Consider the following 24,235-nt stretch of genomic DNA (forward strand, 5'->3'; position numbering starts at 1 on the left):
ATTATCACTTTACTGATAACTTTTTCTTTCAAGTTACTAAACTGTTGTAATGATTGGGTTATAAACTACACATTATAACATTAATATTATTTTGCTACCATTTTCTTTTGATTATAAGAAATAAATACAATATATAAATGGAGGACACTTAATAAACCCATTTGAAAATAGTATACCAATTTTTTTCAAGCAATGTGATATGGGATGATATAAATGTAATGTAAGTGACATATATTGTAAAACACTTGAAAATTAAAAGAATAGTATTTATATAAAATTAAAAAAGTAGTATTTATTTAATCTATTTTTTATTAAAAAAAAAGGGAAGAAAATGGCAATCTGAAAAAAAGAGAAAAAATATAGGAGAAAGATTTGCGAAATTTTGTGGCCGAGAAATAAAGAAGAAGTTGATTCAATTTCAAAGTCAAAGACAGTTTGATAAATATTAACTGAATATAATTTAAAAATTCAGAACAAACATGTCTTTAAAAATTGGAAGAAAAAATTTCAATTTGTAAGTAGAAGGATTATTGCAATTCACATTTAAAGCATTAAAATATAATTAAAATTGTGAGTGAATATACTTCTGTAACTTAGAGTACAAAAAAAAAAAAAAAAAAAAAAAATGCCAACAACTGACGATATGCTTCCTAACCATTCAAAGGAAAAAAAAAGATCAAACTTTTACAAGAGGTTAAATTCAAAATTTATCTATTAATAAATAAAAAGAAAAGCATGTTACTTTATGAATGTTACTTACTTATAAGCAAAAAATTATTTACCTATCGCAATAAATTTTCAGGAAATTTAAAAAATTATGTCCCCAGTATCATTTGAAATTTTAACATTTATCTTTTTTTTTTACTACATATTAATTTTAATAATAAAGCATTAACGAATATTTAATTATACAATGTATAATTATTACTAAAAAAAATTCCTTGTGCATGTTAAATTTTTTTCATATAAAACAGCAATAATAGAAACTAAAAAATATTATAAATTCTAATTTATAAAATTAAAAGGGGGGAGAGCCTAATGTCCCTCTCGATCTATATATAGAGAGAAATGCCAACTTGCTCTGTTTAATGGGAAACTTTTTTCTAGTGGTAGCAAAATTTATGTTTTGTTTCTTGGTTTATGCAGATATACAATTATTTAATTATTAAATTTGATATAAAATTATTTTTTAAGCCACTACGTATGTATAATTCGAAACTTCGTGTTAAACACAATTTCATTCCAGTTATCTAGTGGTAAGCATTTTAAATTTAACCAAAATTATCCAAACTTTTGCAAGTTTTGGTCTTTAACTTTCCACCACTTAATAAAATATTTCTGAGAAATCTCAGCAGTTGGCATCCCTTCACATAGACATCATTTCTACAAAATATAATGAACGCCTATAACGCTAATTAATAATTTATGCGTAATACATTTATTTAAATATTTAGGAAATGATTACTTAAAATCAAGGAAAAAAATCTTACCACTTAAATAGTTGAATGAATTGAAACCTATCTGAAAAAGCTGTAACCTATCAAATTAGATTATAAAATTCCAAAATAGACTATAAATATTTATTTTCTTGAATTAAATTTTGAAATAACAACTAGAACGAGCAGAATTTTTCATAGGAGCGTGAACACCTAACAACTTACAATTACGTCTGTCTTTATTTTTCAAAATAGAGGGGTGTACTAGGCACCTCCCATTTTTAGTATTTCACACTTTTGTGGAGGTGATTCCCACCATGGATGACAAATATTTCCTGTTTTGGAAGGATTTACGCTAATTTACAGCAGGGGTTCTTTTTGAAATCTATTCAACAGATAAGAGATTTTAACCCCTGATGAAACTGAAGATTTACAAGCTTGAGACACCCTATGGATTTTACATTTCTCTGTCCTCTGGTCATCACCAAAGATCTATCTCTGCCTGAAGGGGTTCCCTGATTAATTGCCTTTTTAGAACGACTACAATCTTGTAATGTGATACGAAGAGAAGGAACAAATTCTTTTCTCTTTGCTTGTGGTAGTGAAAAAATAAAGAAAATAAAAATTTATTCAGGGATCATGGATTCTCTGCATTCTGGTCTTTCACTTAACTTTTCTTGTTTAAGAATGGGGGACTTCTTCAAAAGAAAGAGTAAAGTTACAGTGGGATGCACTATGGGAGGTCTCACTTTCCTTTAGATAAGGAGAAAAAGTTTCTTTACATTTCTCACCCACTTTTGAACATCCTAAAATTCGTTCGTTCGCCTTTCATTTTCTTTTAGTTTCTTATATTGTTACTCAATTTTTTCATATAGATAAATATTTTAAATTTAAGGATTCAACTTCTTTATTATAGTTTAATTTTAACGTATGGTATTTTCAAATATACATAAATAATATCAAATAATCTAAGTCGAAAGCATTTTTTTAAGTAAATTATTTTAAACTGAAATGAATATCAAAGTAAACTATTCAAATAAAAATCAATAAATATTCTTAGGATTTGTTTTCTTTTTTTATTATTGAAAAGTACATGATTTTAAATAAATACGTTATGCATTGCCGAGGAAGAAGAAATTTGATATATCGATATATTTACTACTCAAAAGCTATAACATCATACATAGCACAGGCTATATAAACCTTTGAAACATGGCATAACTTGCATTAATACATAATAATAACATACATTCTTAATGCTAGTACATATTCCGTACTTTTGTAATAGAAAATATTTTATTTAGTTAATTATTTTATTTTTATATATAACCATGATTGTGCGTTCTAAAATAATCACACTATCACTTATATACAAAACTTTATTTCTGTTGTTAATTTTCACAAACATGAAATTAAAGTGAAGCAGCATGTAACGGTTTAATTATAAATTAAGTTTATTTTTAATTCAGAACTTTAAATTGTTTTACATTAAACACATTAAATGTATAGAATATTTTTGATTGATTATTATGAATAAAATAATAATGTAAAATAAAATAAACACTACGTTTTTCAAAGGAGTGGAAACAAACCGATTTTTACAAAAAAATGCGAAATAGTTGAATTAATAATAATAAAAAATGGGGTAGATAATAAGAAATCTTTTATTAATTCATGGAGAACTGTCTCAGGTTTCTCAACATTCTACGAGATAGAAAAAAAAGAGTTGTTTGTTATTTTTATTAATTACTAATTTCGTTTATATACTGAATTAACTTATTGTATTCTCCATAAAAATTGGTTAAAGTTCGATATTTTTTTTTTTTAAGTGAATATTAACTTGACACCCACAGTGAAAATATTTTTATTAAAAATTTAAAAAGCATATTCGAAAACATTGCATAACACTCGGAAAGTTTGAAAATAAAATTAGGTTATATTTTATAGATTTGAAAGGGGGGAAAATAGCTTGTTGGTCAGGAAATTTTTGAAATGAATTTTTAAAAATGAAATACCAGGAATTATTTTAATTTTTCTCTAAAATCGAAAAATACTTGATTAGTCTTAAAAATCATTCACAGAGTTAATTGAAAAATTTTGATTTCCACCAGATTCTGTGCAAAAAGTGTTAAATTTTGCAATTATATACATTTATTTATTTTTGTAAACTTTACTTTAGTTTTCTTTAAGAAAAATATTTTATTTATTTATATTGATCTTCTTAATTATATTTAAGGAGCATCCAAAAATATAAGTACTTAGGACCTCTGAGGTTCTTAATCCGGCCCTGGTGATAACTTAAATTCTTTCTATTACAGCTTTGACTTGTTGTAAAGCAATGTTAAGCTACATTTTCGAAAATTTTAAATGCATTTGAAAATATATATGTGGTTAAAAGACTTTTAGTAAAAGGATTTTGATGAAAATTAAATGGGGATTATTTAGGAAATTCTCTAAAATTAAAAATATTTTAATTGGAATGTATCAAAAAGTTAGCAACGAGAGTAATAATTATTAAAAATTAAGCATTATTCTTTAAATTATGATTTTATAATTAAAATTTTGTTTTTGCCGAAATCGTCGTAAATATAACAGCAGAAAGGACAAAGATATTTTTTTCAGTTACTTATTTTAGTATTTATCGTGAATGTATTCATGAGCATTAACAAATTATATTTAACCTGAATTGTTTGACGCTTGTCACCTACTTTGTTTTACGATTAGCGGTTCCCTTTCATACTTCACTCCCCCAGTGACAAAAAGAGTTCCTCAAAAGACGATGTCTTCTTTTCGAGCCCACATGAAATGGTTAAATGTTGTATACTTTATTTTAATTCCCCCTCTAACTAACTCTCTCTCTCTCTCTATATATATATATATATATATATAAATTTAAAAAAAAACACATAATAAAATTTTTAAGTAAAAATATCGTTGATGTTGATCGATTTTGCGCCTTTTTGAAATAATGCGCCCATGGCATTCGCCATACTTGCCATACCCTAGATACGCCACTGCCTAGGACAGGGGTGGCGAACCTTTATACACCAACGTGCCATTTTTTCTAAAAAGCTGTTTAATGATGTCATTGACGTGCCGTCAAGTAATTTTGACTTCGTGATTATTGGGAAAATAATAATACTAAATACTATCAACTCAAAACTATTTACATTGAGAAAAAAAAATACATTTTGCAATGTCTCAGTTATAGGCGTAATTCAACTTGAAGTAACATCAGTGTGACTTCTGTTGCTGCAGATTAGATGAAAAATAACTTATATTTGGTTGTAAGATGTTAGTTTAAGCAAGACTGTTAATTTTTTTTGCTAGTTACTTATTGTTAACTTGTTTTTATGGTTATTAATTGTTTTTTTTAGCATTAATTGTTAATTTTCTTATTAATGGTTGTTTATTATTTTGTTTGTTTTTGTGATTTTTAATTTAATTGTTACATATGCTTCATAATGTAATAACATTTGTGTAATAACAATTCATAGTGCAATAACAATTGCGATCGGTGGGGTGCCCAAAATATTGTGTCACGTGCCATAAATGGCACGCGTGCCATTGGTTCGCCATCCCTGCCCTAGGATATAGTTCTGAATTTATACCTAAAAGAAAAAGTAATCTCTCCTAATAAACTACGGAATTTATGTAATTGTTGATAAGAATAGTTTGCTAGATATTTGATAATTGAAAACTAGTAACTGTACTGGCTCACTTCTTCATGTTTGATCACAAAACTGCTATTTTTCTCTACATGTTATTTTTTTTAAATTTACTCACATTAATTATTTACTAAGCAGATTGTTATTACTTATTAGAATATTGGGCAGAATGAAATTAAATCCGATTTCAAGTTTGTATGACAATTTGTTTCAAGGTTATGAGCTTTTTCATGCAGCTGTTTATAGTTTACTACTTCAAAAATGTGCGAATTTCGGAAATCTTAAATATTTTAGAAATAAGTCAGTATAGTATGCAATTTTAATCCTGAATTGAATAAAATCAATTGCAAATAAAAACATTTATTGTTGAAAGTAATATGCATTATTTTGAGTTTCATCCCATGGGATGTGTATTTATATTTAAACAAATGTTTGTAACAACTAACTATTAGTTTTATTCTGTTAGGTATTATAAGTTATATAGGAGATATTATACTCAACTTATTTTAAAAGTATTATTTCAAATCATTCTCTCTTAGGCATTTTCCTCTCATAAAATTACTCACAACTTTAAAATAAATGCTCCTTATCAGCTTGTAATTTGTTCTATTCGATTGAGTGTAAAAAAAAGAATAAAAATTGGTACATAACTTTAAAATTTTAATTTATTAAACGATTGTAGATTCTTGATTACATTGATTAAAAATTATTAAAATAACTATTTTTTAAGAAACTCTGATGTGATTGACAATAACATAAGTCCTTTTCAGAATCAGCATCAAAAATTTAAAAAAAAAGCTGCTAGTTTCAGGAAGTCTGACAAAAAGTTGAAAAATATAGACTAGGTTTATTGAGTTTAAAGATTTTCAAAAAAGAAAAGGAAGGAAATCTAATTATTAAACTTACAAGTACCATAATGTTACAGATGTAGAGAAAAATAAGAAGTGTTAAAATTGCATAATAAGATTGGAATTATACAGGGTGTTTATGAAGTCCTGGACCCATTTTGATGTTTAATAACTCATAAAATAATATAGATTAAAGTTAATAACATTAATGGTTAGATGGACTCAGAAAGTTTCATGACCCTTGTCAATGAACTTCCACGTGTGCCCCCTTCGTCGCACGGAGAATATCAAGTCGATAGTCAATTTAACGAGAGGTAGCTTTCTTTTTCACAGAAAAGACAATCTCATCAGTCGTATACTTAGACATGTTGGAAAACTTCGTATTTCCACAACTAGAAGAGCTTCAGCCACATGTCTTTTTGAAACAAGATGGTGCACCACCTCATTGGGGTATCATCGTACGTAGTTCTTTGAATGACCATTTTACAGGAAGATGGATTGGGTGAGGAGGTCCAATTCCTTGGCCACCCAGATCACCTGATATAACGCCGCTGGACTTTTTTCGTTGGGGATTTATAAAGACAATGTTTACAGGAGGATCGTGTCGAACATTGATGGCCTAAAAGCCTGAATTACAACCGCAATAGCCTCTGTGGATGCCGACATGGTTGCCGGTACCTGTCGTGAAATTGACTATCGACTTGATATTCTCCGTGCGACGAAGGGGGCACACGTGGAAGGTCATTGACAAGGTTCATGAAAGTTTTTGAGTCTATCTAACCATTTATGTTATTAATTTTAATCTATCTTTATTATTTTATGAGTTATTAAATATCAAAATGGGTCCGAGATTTTATAAACACCCTGTATATTTGAATTTCTGTAAATGTTGTTAATGGTAATACTGTCTTCAGTGAATTTTATTTTGTGGCTGCGTTTATGACATGCTTTTTAGCTACGAGGATTGAATAGAAATGGCAGAAGATATTTATCTGAAAAGGAAAATTAATTTCATCCAGTTAATTTAAATGATAAAAAAATACTTTCTAATATTTTAAGACCTGCCACTATTATTGTAAATATGACTTTCTTACTAATTTATATTTTTTTTCCTTTTAGGTTCCAATAATTACAAGTTTCAACATGTAGACGGAAACAGTATTTAAAATAATTTTGTTGGTTTGTAAAAAAAGTGAAATTTTAGTTTTAAATAAAAAGTCCTTTGAATTTCAGCTGACTAATTATTTAAATTTGTAGTTTTATAGCTTTAAAAATTCAAGCACCTTAGACAACTATCTTCTAAAAATACGAGTATGAGTTCCCATAAATAATTTTTACTAACTGTAGAATTTGGATAAGTGTTATTTTAAGATGATTTAAATCAATCTATTAAAATTATAGAAGAATTATGCATTTGAAACTTTCTTTTATAGCTTAACAAAAGAAGCAATTACTACCGAAGGTTTAATATTAAAAATTTCAGGTTGATAAATGATCTCTACTAGTGAAAAAAATGTAATGTACATTATTCTTCATATAATATATATAATATCTTTATATATATATTATATTTTTTATATAGTGAGTCTAAAAATTAATAAACTAGGTGGTCCGTATAACACCTCACCTTCGTAAGTGCTAAAAAAAACATCTTTGGTTGATAAATTAATACTTCTAAAAATACAAAAATATATACTTGAGGTTACGAAATAATAACTTAAGGTAGAACATGGAAAACATGGCGCTAATTAAAAATAACCTTCCCAATTGTTGAAAATACACTTCAGGTTGATTTATAACAACCAGAAGTGTAAAATGGCCCACCTTAGGTTGAAAAATATATACCTCTACAAGCATAAAATTATATACCTGAGATTGAAGAATAATTACCTGAGGTAGAACAAAATACATTTGAGGTTGATTTATAACAACCAGAAGTGTAAAACGACACACCACAGGTTGATAAATATATACCTCTACAAACATAAAATTATGTACCTGAGGTTGAAAAACAATTACCTGATGTCGAACAAAATACACCTGAGGTAGATTTATAATAAGCTGAAGTGTAAAATGACACACCATAGGTTGAAAAATATCTACCTCTACAAGCATAAAATTAGATACCTGAGGTTGAAAAATAAGTACCTGAAGTCGAACAAAATACACCTGAGGTTGATTTATAATAACCTGAAGTGTAAAATGACGCACCTTAGGTTGTTGAATAAATACTTCCACAAGTGTAAAAAAATATACTTCAGGCTGAAACATATATACCTCTGGAGATATATTTAAGGTATATTTGAGGTTGATTTTGAGGTATTAATTTGCACCCTTTTCAACCTTTACGACGTATTTAAACAACAACCTCCTTTATACCTTTAAAATATACCTAGTTTATACCTCATTTATACCTCGATTTTTTCATAAGGGATACCTATATGAGTTTGTCATCTGAGTATACAGCCCATTTAAGGCCTTTAACTCATCCATCTGATTGAGAGACGTAATAAAATTTGTGGAGCGCAACTATGATGGTGTGGGGTGGGGAGTGCCCTATGTCCTGGAGACCTGCTTCCCCAGCTGCTTTCTTTCACAGGTTGCTCCCCAGGAACAGTCCTGATCATACATGATTAAAATACAAAATATAAAATAAAAAAATAATACAAAAGACAATGGGGAGAGAAAATTATGATCATTATTTACAGAATTTCTTTGAGAGTGCCCCGTCAGACAGGAAGAACGCAGTTGCATGGCTATATCTAGTGATGTCTTTGATGAGGTCAAAATTAAAATTATCTTTGTAATCACAAGTATTACAATTTAATGCATTTTTGAAAAAGGAAGCACTTAGCTTGACTACGTGTTGGTTAATATTATCCAGGTTTAAGTCTTTTCGCAGGTCGTTCATGTTTATGAACACCTGTGATTCTTCTTAACATTTTATTTTCTGTAGTTAATAGTTTCTTCTTTTGCGTTTTTGTTGTAGCACTCCATGCAGGTGCAGCATAACTAATGATAGGTCTGATGCACTGCAGATAGTGTGTACGATTGGTATTTAATTTCAGTTGGAAATTTTTCTCTAGTATTTTGGTTTTAGGGTTAGAAAAGCCCCTCCCGCCTTTCAAGAAACACTTTTAATATGCGCATTCCAATTGAGATTATTGGTGATAGTCACGCCTAGATATTTGGTTTTAATTTACATTAAGGACTTTTTCTCCAAAGAGGTGTACATCTGGGATTTGTTTTTTAATTCTTTTGCTGTTTCTTTTGATAACAATTATTTCTAATTTGAAGCGTTTATGGCAGTTTTCCAAGTGGAACACCACTTTTCAATTTTTGGGATTTGCTTATATAAGTTTTGTACAGCTTTAAGTGAGGAAGGACAAAGATTTGCCGATAATAGCTGTGTCGTCAGCATAAAAAGCGGTGGTGATATTATTATTTTCTTTAAAATTCGGAAAGTCGACATAGTATATAAGGAATAATACCAGCCCTATTATGGAGCCCCATGGGACTCCGGCTTTAGTTTCCTTGTGGTTGAAAGTGCATTATTTACTTTGATGCTGAATGTTAGGTTAGATAACTATTGATTATTAAGATGAGGTCGTCAGGTATATTATTCTTAATTTATATATTATCCCCTGATGCCAAACGCGGTCAAAGGCTTTGGCCACGTCCAGCATCATGAATGCGATAGAATGCTTTTGCTTCAAATATGAATAATTTGAAATGTAAGTCATAGTGGAAATTAAGATGGAATAATTAAAAAGATAATAAATAAGCAAGTAATAATTGAGTTTAAACCACTTCTTACATTTTTATTCGCCTGTGGTGTCCTTGCATATTTTCTTGGCCATGAACTGAAGTACAAATCGATTTCGAATTTTTTTCTTAAGCAGGAACACCAGCTCCGTTTACCAAATATGGTTATTAAAGTTTCTTTGCTTTATTCCTTTATTTTACTATTCTCACCACCACTACCGACATCTGATACGATAGCCTCATTTTAAGTAGAGTTCGTAAGGTCTTTAAGAAGTTAAAAATGAGGGGGAAACTAAGAAAATGTATTTTATTATGTTTATATTCACCACAACATTCATTATTTAACTTCAAAAACTCATAAATTTGTGGTCACGAAATGTTGGGTTTCAAAATTTAATTTTAAATTTAATGATAACTTAATAATTAGGATCGATATAATTAGGAAGCTTAGGATATAATTAGGATAACTTAATAATTAGGAAGAATGGGGGACTTCTTCAAAAGAAAGAGTAAAGTTACAGTGGGATGCACTATGGGAGGTCTCACTTTCCTTTAGATAAGGAGAAAAAGTTTCTTTACATTTCTCACCCACTTTTGAACATCCTAAAATTCGTTCGTTCGCCTTTCATTTTCTTTTAGTTTCTTATATTGTTACTCAATTTTTTCATATAGATAAATATTTTAAATTTAAGGATTCAACTTCTTTATTATAGTTTAATTTTAACGTATGGTATTTTCAAATATACATAAATAATATCAAATAATCTAAGTCGAAAGCATTTTTTTAAGTAAATTATTTTAAACTGAAATGAATATCAAAGTAAACTATTCAAATAAAAATCAATAAATATTCTTAGGATTTGTTTTCTTTTTTTATTATTGAAAAGTACATGATTTTAAATAAATACGTTATGCATTGCCGAGGAAGAAGAAATTTGATATATCGATATATTTACTACTCAAAAGCTATAACATCATACATAGCACAGGCTATATAAACCTTTGAAACATGGCATAACTTGCATTAATACATAATAATAACATACATTCTTAATGCTAGTACATATTCCGTACTTTTGTAATAGAAAATATTTTATTTAGTTAATTATTTTATTTTTATATATAACCATGATTGTGCGTTCTAAAATAATCACACTATCACTTATATACAAAACTTTATTTCTGTTGTTAATTTTCACAAACATGAAATTAAAGTGAAGCAGCATGTAACGGTTTAATTATAAATTAAGTTTATTTTTAATTCAGAACTTTAAATTGTTTTACATTAAACACATTAAATGTATAGAATATTTTTGATTGATTATTATGAATAAAATAATAATGTAAAATAAAATAAACACTACGTTTTTCAAAGGAGTGGAAACAAACCGATTTTTACAAAAAAATGCGAAATAGTTGAATTAATAATAATAAAAAATGGGGTAGATAATAAGAAATCTTTTATTAATTCATGGAGAACTGTCTCAGGTTTCTCAACATTCTACGAGATAGAAAAAAAAGAGTTGTTTGTTATTTTTATTAATTACTAATTTCGTTTATATACTGAATTAACTTATTGTATTCTCCATAAAAATTGGTTAAAGTTCGATATTTTTTTTTTTTAAGTGAATATTAACTTGACACCCACAGTGAAAATATTTTTATTAAAAATTTAAAAAGCATATTCGAAAACATTGCATAACACTCGGAAAGTTTGAAAATAAAATTAGGTTATATTTTATAGATTTGAAAGGGGGGAAAATAGCTTGTTGGTCAGGAAATTTTTGAAATGAATTTTTAAAAATGAAATACCAGGAATTATTTTAATTTTTCTCTAAAATCGAAAAATACTTGATTAGTCTTAAAAATCATTCACAGAGTTAATTGAAAAATTTTGATTTCCACCAGATTCTGTGCAAAAAGTGTTAAATTTTGCAATTATATACATTTATTTATTTTTGTAAACTTTACTTTAGTTTTCTTTAAGAAAAATATTTTATTTATTTATATTGATCTTCTTAATTATATTTAAGGAGCATCCAAAAATATAAGTACTTAGGACCTCTGAGGTTCTTAATCCGGCCCTGGTGATAACTTAAATTCTTTCTATTACAGCTTTGACTTGTTGTAAAGCAATGTTAAGCTACATTTTCGAAAATTTTAAATGCATTTGAAAATATATATGTGGTTAAAAGACTTTTAGTAAAAGGATTTTGATGAAAATTAAATGGGGATTATTTAGGAAATTCTCTAAAATTAAAAATATTTTAATTGGAATGTATCAAAAAGTTAGCAACGAGAGTAATAATTATTAAAAATTAAGCATTATTCTTTAAATTATGATTTTATAATTAAAATTTTGTTTTTGCCGAAATCGTCGTAAATATAACAGCAGAAAGGACAAAGATATTTTTTTCAGTTACTTATTTTAGTATTTATCGTGAATGTATTCATGAGCATTAACAAATTATATTTAACCTGAATTGTTTGACGCTTGTCACCTACTTTGTTTTACGATTAGCGGTTCCCTTTCATACTTCACTCCCCCAGTGACAAAAAGAGTTCCTCAAAAGACGATGTCTTCTTTTCGAGCCCACATGAAATGGTTAAATGTTGTATACTTTATTTTAATTCCCCCTCTAACTAACTCTCTCTCTCTCTCTATATATATATATATATATATATAAATTTAAAAAAAAACACATAATAAAATTTTTAAGTAAAAATATCGTTGATGTTGATCGATTTTGCGCCTTTTTGAAATAATGCGCCCATGGCATTCGCCATACTTGCCATACCCTAGATACGCCACTGCCTAGGACAGGGGTGGCGAACCTTTATACACCAACGTGCCATTTTTTCTAAAAAGCTGTTTAATGATGTCATTGACGTGCCGTCAAGTAATTTTGACTTCGTGATTATTGGGAAAATAATAATACTAAATACTATCAACTCAAAACTATTTACATTGAGAAAAAAAAATACATTTTGCAATGTCTCAGTTATAGGCGTAATTCAACTTGAAGTAACATCAGTGTGACTTCTGTTGCTGCAGATTAGATGAAAAATAACTTATATTTGGTTGTAAGATGTTAGTTTAAGCAAGACTGTTAATTTTTTTTGCTAGTTACTTATTGTTAACTTGTTTTTATGGTTATTAATTGTTTTTTTTAGCATTAATTGTTAATTTTCTTATTAATGGTTGTTTATTATTTTGTTTGTTTTTGTGATTTTTAATTTAATTGTTACATATGCTTCATAATGTAATAACATTTGTGTAATAACAATTCATAGTGCAATAACAATTGCGATCGGTGGGGTGCCCAAAATATTGTGTCACGTGCCATAAATGGCACGCGTGCCATTGGTTCGCCATCCCTGCCCTAGGATATAGTTCTGAATTTATACCTAAAAGAAAAAGTAATCTCTCCTAATAAACTACGGAATTTATGTAATTGTTGATAAGAATAGTTTGCTAGATATTTGATAATTGAAAACTAGTAACTGTACTGGCTCACTTCTTCATGTTTGATCACAAAACTGCTATTTTTCTCTACATGTTATTTTTTTTAAATTTACTCACATTAATTATTTACTAAGCAGATTGTTATTACTTATTAGAATATTGGGCAGAATGAAATTAAATCCGATTTCAAGTTTGTATGACAATTTGTTTCAAGGTTATGAGCTTTTTCATGCAGCTGTTTATAGTTTACTACTTCAAAAATGTGCGAATTTCGGAAATCTTAAATATTTTAGAAATAAGTCAGTATAGTATGCAATTTTAATCCTGAATTGAATAAAATCAATTGCAAATAAAAACATTTATTGTTGAAAGTAATATGCATTATTTTGAGTTTCATCCCATGGGATGTGTATTTATATTTAAACAAATGTTTGTAACAACTAACTATTAGTTTTATTCTGTTAGGTATTATAAGTTATATAGGAGATATTATACTCAACTTATTTTAAAAGTATTATTTCAAATCATTCTCTCTTAGGCATTTTCCTCTCATAAAATTACTCACAACTTTAAAATAAATGCTCCTTATCAGCTTGTAATTTGTTCTATTCGATTGAGTGTAAAAAAAAGAATAAAAATTGGTACATAACTTTAAAATTTTAATTTATTAAACGATTGTAGATTCTTGATTACATTGATTAAAAATTATTAAAATAACTATTTTTTAAGAAACTCTGATGTGATTGACAATAACATAAGTCCTTTTCAGAATCAGCATCAAAAATTTAAAAAAAAAGCTGCTAGTTTCAGGAAGTCTGACAAAAAGTTGAAAAATATAGACTAGGTTTATTGAGTTTAAAGATTTTCAAAAAAGAAAAGGAAGGAAATCTAATTATTAAACTTACAAGTACCATAATGTTACAGATGTAGAGAAAAATAAGAAGTGTTAAAATTGCATAATAAGATTGGAATTATACAGGGTGTTTATGAAGTCCTGGACCCATTTTGATGTTTAATAACTCATAAAATAATATAGATTAAAGTTAATAACATTAATGGTTAGATGGACTCAGAAAGTTTCATGACCCTTGTCAATGAACTTCCACGTGTGCCCCCTTCGTCGCACGGAGAATATCAAGTCGATAGTCAATTTAACGAGAGGTAGCTTTCTTTTTCACAGAAAAGACAATCTCATCAGTCGTATACTTAGACATGTTGGAAAACTTCGTATTTCCACAACTAGAAGAGCTTCAGCCACATGTCTTTTTGAAACAAGATGGTGCACCACCTCATTGGGGTATCATCGTACGTAGTTCTTTGAATGACCATTTTACAGGAAGATGGATTGGGTGAGGAGGTCCAATTCCTTGGCCACCCAGATCACCTGATATAACGCCGCTGGACTTTTTTCGTTGGGGATTTATAAAGACAATGTTTACAGGAGGATCGTGTCGAACATTGATGGCCTAAAAGCCTGAATTACAACCGCAATAGCCTCTGTGGATGCCGACATGGTTGCCGGTACCTGTCGTGAAATTGACTATCGACTTGATATTCTCCGTGCGACGAAGGGGGCACACGTGGAAGGTCATTGACAAGGTTCATGAAAGTTTTTGAGTCTATCTAACCATTTATGTTATTAATTTTAATCTATCTTTATTATTTTATGAGTTATTAAATATCAAAATGGGTCCGAGATTTTATAAACACCCTGTATATTTGAATTTCTGTAAATGTTGTTAATGGTAATACTGTCTTCAGTGAATTTTATTTTGTGGCTGCGTTTATGACATGCTTTTTAGCTACGAGGATTGAATAGAAATGGCAGAAGATATTTATCTGAAAAGGAAAATTAATTTCATCCAGTTAATTTAAATGATAAAAAAATACTTTCTAATATTTTAAGACCTGCCACTATTATTGTAAATATGACTTTCTTACTAATTTATATTTTTTTTCCTTTTAGGTTCCAATAATTACAAGTTTCAACATGTAGACGGAAACAGTATTTAAAATAATTTTGTTGGTTTGTAAAAAAAGTGAAATTTTAGTTTTAAATAAAAAGTCCTTTGAATTTCAGCTGACTAATTATTTAAATTTGTAGTTTTATAGCTTTAAAAATTCAAGCACCTTAGACAACTATCTTCTAAAAATACGAGTATGAGTTCCCATAAATAATTTTTACTAACTGTAGAATTTGGATAAGTGTTATTTTAAGATGATTTAAATCAATCTATTAAAATTATAGAAGAATTATGCATTTGAAACTTTCTTTTATAGCTTAACAAAAGAAGCAATTACTACCGAAGGTTTAATATTAAAAATTTCAGGTTGATAAATGATCTCTACTAGTGAAAAAAATGTAATGTACATTATTCTTCATATAATATATATAATATCTTTATATATATATTATATTTTTTATATAGTGAGTCTAAAAATTAATAAACTAGGTGGTCCGTATAACACCTCACCTTCGTAAGTGCTAAAAAAAACATCTTTGGTTGATAAATTAATACTTCTAAAAATACAAAAATATATACTTGAGGTTACGAAATAATAACTTAAGGTAGAACATGGAAAACATGGCGCTAATTAAAAATAACCTTCCCAATTGTTGAAAATACACTTCAGGTTGATTTATAACAACCAGAAGTGTAAAATGGCCCACCTTAGGTTGAAAAATATATACCTCTACAAGCATAAAATTATATACCTGAGATTGAAGAATAATTACCTGAGGTAGAACAAAATACATTTGAGGTTGATTTATAACAACCAGAAGTGTAAAACGACACACCACAGGTTGATAAATATATACCTCTACAAACATAAAATTATGTACCTGAGGTTGAAAAACAATTACCTGATGTCGAACAAAATACACCTGAGGTAGATTTATAATAAGCTGAAGTGTAAAATGACACACCATAGGTTGAAAAATATCTACCTCTACAAGCATAAAATTAGATACCTGAGGTTGAAAAATAAGTACCTGAAGTCGAACAAAATACACCTGAGGTTGATTTATAATAACCTGAAGTGTAAAATGACGCACCTTAGGTTGTTGAATAAATACTTCCACAAGTGTAAAAAAATATACTTCAGGCTGAAACATATATACCTCTGGAGATATATTTAAGGTATATTTGAGGTTGATTTTGAGGTATTAATTTGCACCCTTTTCAACCTTTACGACGTATTTAAACAACAACCTCCTTTATACCTTTAAAATATACCTAGTTTATACCTCATTTATACCTCGATTTTTTCATAAGGGATACCTATATGAGTTTGTCATCTGAGTATACAGCCCATTTAAGGCCTTTAACTCATCCATCTGATTGAGAGACGTAATAAAATTTGTGGAGCGCAACTATGATGGTGTGGGGTGGGGAGTGCCCTATGTCCTGGAGACCTGCTTCCCCAGCTGCTTTCTTTCACAGGTTGCTCCCCAGGAACAGTCCTGATCATACATGATTAAAATACAAAATATAAAATAAAAAAATAATACAAAAGACAATGGGGAGAGAAAATTATGATCATTATTTACAGAATTTCTTTGAGAGTGCCCCGTCAGACAGGAAGAACGCAGTTGCATGGCTATATCTAGTGATGTCTTTGATGAGGTCAAAATTAAAATTATCTTTGTAATCACAAGTATTACAATTTAATGCATTTTTGAAAAAGGAAGCACTTAGCTTGACTACGTGTTGGTTAATATTATCCAGGTTTAAGTCTTTTCGCAGGTCGTTCATGTTTATGAACACCTGTGATTCTTCTTAACATTTTATTTTCTGTAGTTAATAGTTTCTTCTTTTGCGTTTTTGTTGTAGCACTCCATGCAGGTGCAGCATAACTAATGATAGGTCTGATGCACTGCAGATAGTGTGTACGATTGGTATTTAATTTCAGTTGGAAATTTTTCTCTAGTATTTTGGTTTTAGGGTTAGAAAAGCCCCTCCCGCCTTTCAAGAAACACTTTTAATATGCGCATTCCAATTGAGATTATTGGTGATAGTCACGCCTAGATATTTGGTTTTAATTTACATTAAGGACTTTTTCTCCAAAGAGGTGTACATCTGGGATTTGTTTTTTAATTCTTTTGCTGTTTCTTTTGATAACAATTATTTCTAATTTGAAGCGTTTATGGCAGTTTTCCAAGTGGAACACCACTTTTCAATTTTTGGGATTTGCTTATATAAGTTTTGTACAGCTTTAAGTGAGGAAGGACAAAGATTTGCCGATAATAGCTGTGTCGTCAGCATAAAAAGCGGTGGTGATATTATTATTTTCTTTAAAATTCGGAAAGTCGACATAGTATATAAGGAATAATACCAGCCCTATTATGGAGCCCCATGGGACTCCGGCTTTAGTTTCCTTGTGGTTGAAAGTGCATTATTTACTTTGATGCTGAATGTTAGGTTAGATAACTATTGATTATTAAGATGAGGTCGTCAGGTATATTATTCTTAATTTATATATTATCCCCTGATGCCAAACGCGGTCAAAGGCTTTGGCCACGTCCAGCATCATGAATGCGATAGAATGCTTTTGCTTCAAATATGAATAATTTGAAATGTAAGTCATAGTGGAAATTAAGATGGAATAATTAAAAAGATAATAAATAAGCAAGTAATAATTGAGTTTAAACCACTTCTTACATTTTTATTCGCCTGTGGTGTCCTTGCATATTTTCTTGGCCATGAACTGAAGTACAAATCGATTTCGAATTTTTTTCTTAAGCAGGAACACCAGCTCCGTTTACCAAATATGGTTATTAAAGTTTCTTTGCTTTATTCCTTTATTTTACTATTCTCACCACCACTACCGACATCTGATACGATAGCCTCATTTTAAGTAGAGTTCGTAAGGTCTTTAAGAAGTTAAAAATGAGGGGGAAACTAAGAAAATGTATTTTATTATGTTTATATTCACCACAACATTCATTATTTAACTTCAAAAACTCATAAATTTGTGGTCACGAAATGTTGGGTTTCAAAATTTAATTTTAAATTTAATGATAACTTAATAATTAGGATCGATACTGATACCACAGTGTTCTTAATTTATTAAGAATTAGATTCTTGACTGAAATGAAATATTCTTGACTAAATGTCTTGACTAAATAAAAATTCTTGACTAAATGAAATATCAAATAAAAAAAAATAAAAATAAAAGTTTCAAATCTTAGAAAAAATTAAAATTCGTCAGAAGTTGGACTTAATTTTACTTAAAGTTTATCGCTGTATTTTGCAGTTGTAGATTATTTAGAGATTAGCTAATTTTAATTAGAATTTTACTAGTTTTAATTGTTAAATTAGAGAAAATACTGTGATCCCTCTACCCTTAACTATTTCCAGTATTTATGTAAACAAATCATTTCATTGGTATTTATTTATTTTCTGAAATTATTAGAAGATTGTCGCAGTAACTACAGGTGAAAAAATATCTTAGCATCAATATTTAAAAATTAATGCTGCTAGGAGGAACTATTCAACCCACCGCTTTATATAAGGTAAAAATGTTTAATAAAAGTAATTATCTGAAACTTAATGCGTATGCGGTAGATAACTCTTTCAAGTTTTACTGAGTTAAATTAATAATTTAATTTTTTGAAAAATAAGTCAGTGACATTCTTTGGTTAAATAATCTGTGGCTTAATTTATAGAAAACTATAAATAGAATCAAAATGTTTGAATTCCTTCCTATAGGATTTAAGTGGATACCTTTTAAGTATTTCGAACATTGCAAATATTTTGAAGCATAAATTAGCTGAATGCCATAAAACTTCTCATTTTTAAATGTAAAAATTATATAAAACAAATAAATATTTTGTAAATTTATATTTTGATTATTTAATATAAATAATTTATTTAGTGCAGGGTAGCAAACTTTTATGTATTCTTCCCTATCAGTTCTTTTATTTCAGTTGCTTTGTAACAGTCTCTTTTTACAAAAACTGATCAATTTTAGCATCGAATTTTAAATTGCGGGAGGGGGCGGAGTATTTAGAGGATAAACTAACTCAGAAATTGTGCTAAATTATTTTTTTATTATTCACCGAAGTATTGTTAGAAATTTGCTCTTTGAAAAAAATGAGTTCAAATCTTTAAAAATGTTAATTTTTTGAACTATGTTGATGTATGTTAATTGAAAAAAATATAAAAAAAATTCCATATTTCGACTTAAAAAAAACATATTACAGCGGATCACAGAGTTTAAATAGCAAGGTTAGAGAATTCAAAAAAAATGTAAAAGATAATAATTCATAATAATTTAGTTTTTGGCTGCTTACTAGGGTCTTCGTTTTTGCTTCATCAAAGTAAGACCAAAGGTCAATGTGAAAATTATATAAATAACCATTCAAAAAATACACATGCTTTATAACATTTGTAAAATAACAAGTATTTTTCTGAATTCGAATTTTTAAAGAAGTTAGCTGCCTTCTAATATAAGAGTTCACTCTTGAAACTACTGATCATGCATGAAATATTCTACTACCCTACGCCTGAGCTCATGAATTTGCACTTCATATGATTTGCAAATGATACTAATTAAACTTGGTTTCTAGTAAAACGAATGGATATTATTTACAAACTCATTTTGTTAGTTTATTAAAAAAAATAATTTACAAAATTAAAAGAAAGGAAAATTTAGGTTGATAATACCCCAAATTAAACAAGAGTAACACTTGTTACAGTTTTTAACTCTGGTATTCTTTTCATGAGATAACTTCTTTTGCCGACGATTTTGTTCGTTTTTTATTATTAATTAAAGCCAGCTTACACATTCTCGTAATTTTTGCATTTTATATTCGAAATTTTAAAGTTGATTGACATGCATGAAATGACTGCCAGTTCAAAGAATCAAAGTTAAATAGTCCGACCGATAGTTAATAGTTAAATAGCAAGACCGATTGTTTCGAAAAGCCTTAACTATTTCGGTGCAATGAGACAATTATCAATGAATTATAAATATTCTTGATTCCTTATTACGAAATATTAGATCCAAATTTGTATTCATTATTTCTTCAAAACGTGTATTAAAGCTATAATTATAGGTAATTTAAGAAGAAAAAATCCTAATGTTAGAAAAAGAATAATTTTTGAGATGATGATTCTAAAAATAGCGCATTTTTCGAATCTTCTTGCAATTTTTTATTTTAGTAATTGTTTAACAAAATAAGGCATATCGAACATTTTTCTGATATAGCAATGTTTTTTTGAACTGTGCAAAAGTTGAGAAATAATATAAACAACCTTTTAAGCGGATTTTTTCAAGTTTTTAAGAGAAAAGGGTAATTTTCTTTAAGTTAGCGGCCAAGAATAACTTTGAACGTCGAAATAAAATTGTATGTCCATAGTTTTTTGCTCATTTAAAAAACAAAACAATCTGTTGTATTTTTTTGCTTTGCATACATAAGCATTTACTTTTCATTACTCAAATAAATAAGAAACAATAAAAGAAGAAAATAAATAATTTATCTTCATTTTTCGAAAACAATAAGCATGCTTAGTAAATAGTCAGCTGTTCAGCATCGAATGATTTTGATCAGTAGAATATTTTTAATTTCTTAACAAGATTTAATTCTCAGCTAGCTGACAATAATTCTAAGTTTCCTTTCAATAAAAACTTAACGATAACTTAAAAAGTAATTTTATTTTAAAGGAAAACATAAATTAAAGTACTAAAACAATTGATTAGTATATTAATAGAAAATAATGTATATGATAGCATAAAAAATAACATTTTGTGGAACGTTAAAATTTAATTAAAAAGTTAGAAAAATTATTCTGCGAAACACGCGCAGACAGATAATTTACAAATTTATTTTAAGATTAAGGCGATATATAAGATGTAAAGAAGTTTTAAGATGCTTAAAAATGTTGACTACGCACTCGTATTAATAATTTTAAAATAGATATTGAAAAAATTCATAAACGCCTTATTGCAAATCCATGCATACTTTGGTATATTATTGAAATTGCATCAGTTATTAAAAGAAGAAACTAACAATTAAAATAAAAAAAGCTGATATATAATTACATTCTATCAGAAACATGCTGTTATAAAACTCAGCAATTGTTAATAAAATGTTTTTATTCAATAATCTCTCCTTTATCCAATAATCTTTCCAAATCTCTTCTTTAAATGAAGAATAAATTTTTAGAAATCTAAAAAAAAAAAAAAAAAAAAAAAAAAAAAACATTGTATTTTATAATTTAAAAAAAGGATAAGCAATCGGTTATCAGCGAAAATATATGAATGAAATTTACGCGTTAATCAAGTCCTCGTAAGCTAACCACATTTAACGATTAATCGCCGCATTTAAATTTTTCTTCATTGTGGCCAGATTATTTTTCAAAATATAATTCATTTTAATTTTCCTCGGCTTCTACCATATAAAAATTTTTGAAACTTTAGATTTTGATGTAGAAAAATACGTAGATTAATACGATATAAAAAAAATTATACCTCATAATTCAAAATTTTTTCATCCACAATGAAATTAAATAATAAAAAATAATAAATAATTATTAAAATATTTCTTTTGCATAAAATTATCTTTGGGTAAATGGTTTTATAAGTGAGTGCAATTTTCTTTGAATTGCTTTATTAGTTTTAAAAATATGACTACGCAAAAAGTGAAATTAACATTAAGGGGTCCGAACTTTGGATCGCTCACCTGACCAGACTATGGGGACCATATTTCCCAGATTGCGGCTACCCCCTATATTTTGAAGGTTAAAAATCCAAATATGTTAAAAAAATATATATGTTTATTCCGAGAAAGTACGTTTTTGAGTCTGATTTCGTAACTTAATTAATAGTTAGTACGAATTAATTAGGATATTTGAGGTCACCTCCAGGAACCATTAAGATTGACACTTAGTTCGTGAAAATCCGACCATTAAAACAAAAGTTATTCAGGGTGATTCAATTTTTACAAGATCAAGTAATGGAGCTTTTGAACACTTTATTAACACGTTGAATACCACGCTAATTTTACATGGCTTGCCCGTCTCGCCAAACTGTAAGATACTGCAAACTAAATTTGTAAATATTAGCCAGATTTTGTTGGTTTTTTGAAAAGTTTAGCATGACTTAAATGAGAAAGGTGGTGAATTATATGAGCCTACGAATTGTTTAGAAATATTGGTGGATAAAAATCTACTAAATTGAATTCATTAAACCAAGAATCGCAATTAATAAACTACCACTTGAAAATATTTATTTGCTGTCCGAAGCAAGTTGGCATCTCTGTGTACATAAATAAAACTATTTTTGTGTGTTCTATATTGCATTAATTTCTTCAAACCATTATAGTAACGATAATTATACTAAAATTTTACTCGAATTATGTGATTCTAATAATCTTGGCTTCGTCGGTCACCGGTGACTCCCATGGCATTCAACGTGTTAAACATGGTAATAAAACGTTTAGCAAAAACCTACTTACGATGCATTTATAAACAGCTCTTCGATAAAAATTACTTTGCAATACTCACAAAATGCCTTGAGTGCCTAAAAAACTCTCACTTCATTACAAGAAACTGTATTTATTTATAATATTTCAATCGCAAATTACATTACGGTGCAACGCAATATCTATAGATATCGTCAGAAAATACAGAAATCATTAGAGAATATAGATAGATATCAGATATAAATGTGTGCTCATTGCCTTTTTTGCCAACTCTAAGTCATTATTTTTTAATAACTGAGGTCATTACTTTCTACACTTTTTCAAAAATCTTGCAACTGCAGCAAATTTATAACTGGAAAAGAATTAAAAAAACAGAAATGTTAATTAAAATTACAGATTTGATGTTTTACTTCCTTAAAAATGAAATTATGTTGTGTTTCAGGATAAAATTTAAAAGAATGATTTGACTTTTCCGCTTATCGAGATCACGTTAATGGTTTTCTTATTTATAAGAAAACGAATAATGAATCGATGTTATGTAATGAAAGTAATGAAATCGAGTAATGTATAATAACACAAGCCTGCGAAATTGAACTTTTTGAAAAATACAAGACAAGTTATTATTGATTTATATGTTATTTGATGTGCTGATTTCGAAAATGACCTTCATTTTCCCCAATCACATCAGGATTTTTTATAAAATCGATATTAATGTTTTTACTAAAATCCTATTTGGAAAGGAATTCTCTCAAATAATTTTGCATGCACTATCCGGTAACTGTTCTCTTCATTCATTTTGATCTATGTAAAATTTAATCTTGTGAAAAAAAATTGATTTGTGAGCTATCAGCTAATTTTTTATAGGTTAAAATGAATAAAAAATACTGTTACCAGACAGCAGAAGTCACCTCTGGTCAAGAGAAAAACAATAAGTTCTTTGTGTTCAAACTTTTTACATCAGTTTCTAGAAGAAAATCACCAACATACCATTTTAATTTGTTTTTATTGAGATAACTTACGTAAAATTGATGATTAACCAAGAATAACAAATATTGTGTATGTGTATATGAAAGTTTGAAACAAAAAACAAAACAAATAAAACAAGCAAAAAAAAAAAAAAAAAAAAAAGAAAAGTTTCTATTTAAGTATATACTCGCTTTCCTCTAAAACTTATTTTTGATGATCTTCTTCTATGCTTAATCTCAGGTTTATCCCGAGCTATCATCCAACTGTAGTCAGCGAGCATGTTCTTGTCCTATCTTCCTTGATGTTTGCGCTAAATATCTCTGATATCTTGATGGAACCTTTCCCCTTGTTCTTCGCTAACTGCTCCTAAATTTTCAGGGAATAAGTCGACATGTGAGTGAAGGAAATGCATTTTTACACTCATGGAGCAACCCAACGTTTTAAATTTGTCCAGCATTTTCATTACAACTTCCTTATAATCAGGATCCTTGTAATTAGCTAGAAATTCACTGACGACATCTTTGAAAGCAACCCACGCTTCGTTTTCCGTTTCTGTCATGTTAGTCTCAAATTCTTTATCCTTCATGAGTTTACGGATATCTGGACCAACAAATATTCCTTCTTTCAACTTAGCTTGGGATAAAAATGAAAACTTT

The 24,235-nt window shown here is 28.3% G+C and overlaps 1 protein-coding gene across 2 annotated transcripts in view; it reads right to left on the reverse strand.

The window, feature by feature from the left end:
- LOC107452228 (thyroglobulin) overlaps window positions 1-22,793 on the reverse strand; it is a 32,659-nt gene extending 9,866 nt beyond the window's left edge. Inside the window, exon 1 of one of the 2 annotated variants that reach the window (XM_087160387.1) lies at window positions 22,647-22,793. The gene's annotated coding sequence lies outside the window, so the exon portion shown is untranslated. Of the gene's footprint in view, window positions 1-8,389; window positions 8,530-22,646 lie in introns of those variants that run through there. The other variant, XM_087160388.1, reaches the window with a different exon arrangement.
- Between the last annotated feature and the right edge of the window lie 1,442 nt (window positions 22,794-24,235).

Source organism: Parasteatoda tepidariorum, chromosome 4 (genome assembly GCF_982258835.1).
Source record: "Parasteatoda tepidariorum strain Cologne lab strain chromosome 4, Ptep-v5.0, whole genome shotgun sequence".
Classification (NCBI taxonomy): Eukaryota; Metazoa; Arthropoda; class Arachnida; order Araneae; family Theridiidae; genus Parasteatoda; species Parasteatoda tepidariorum.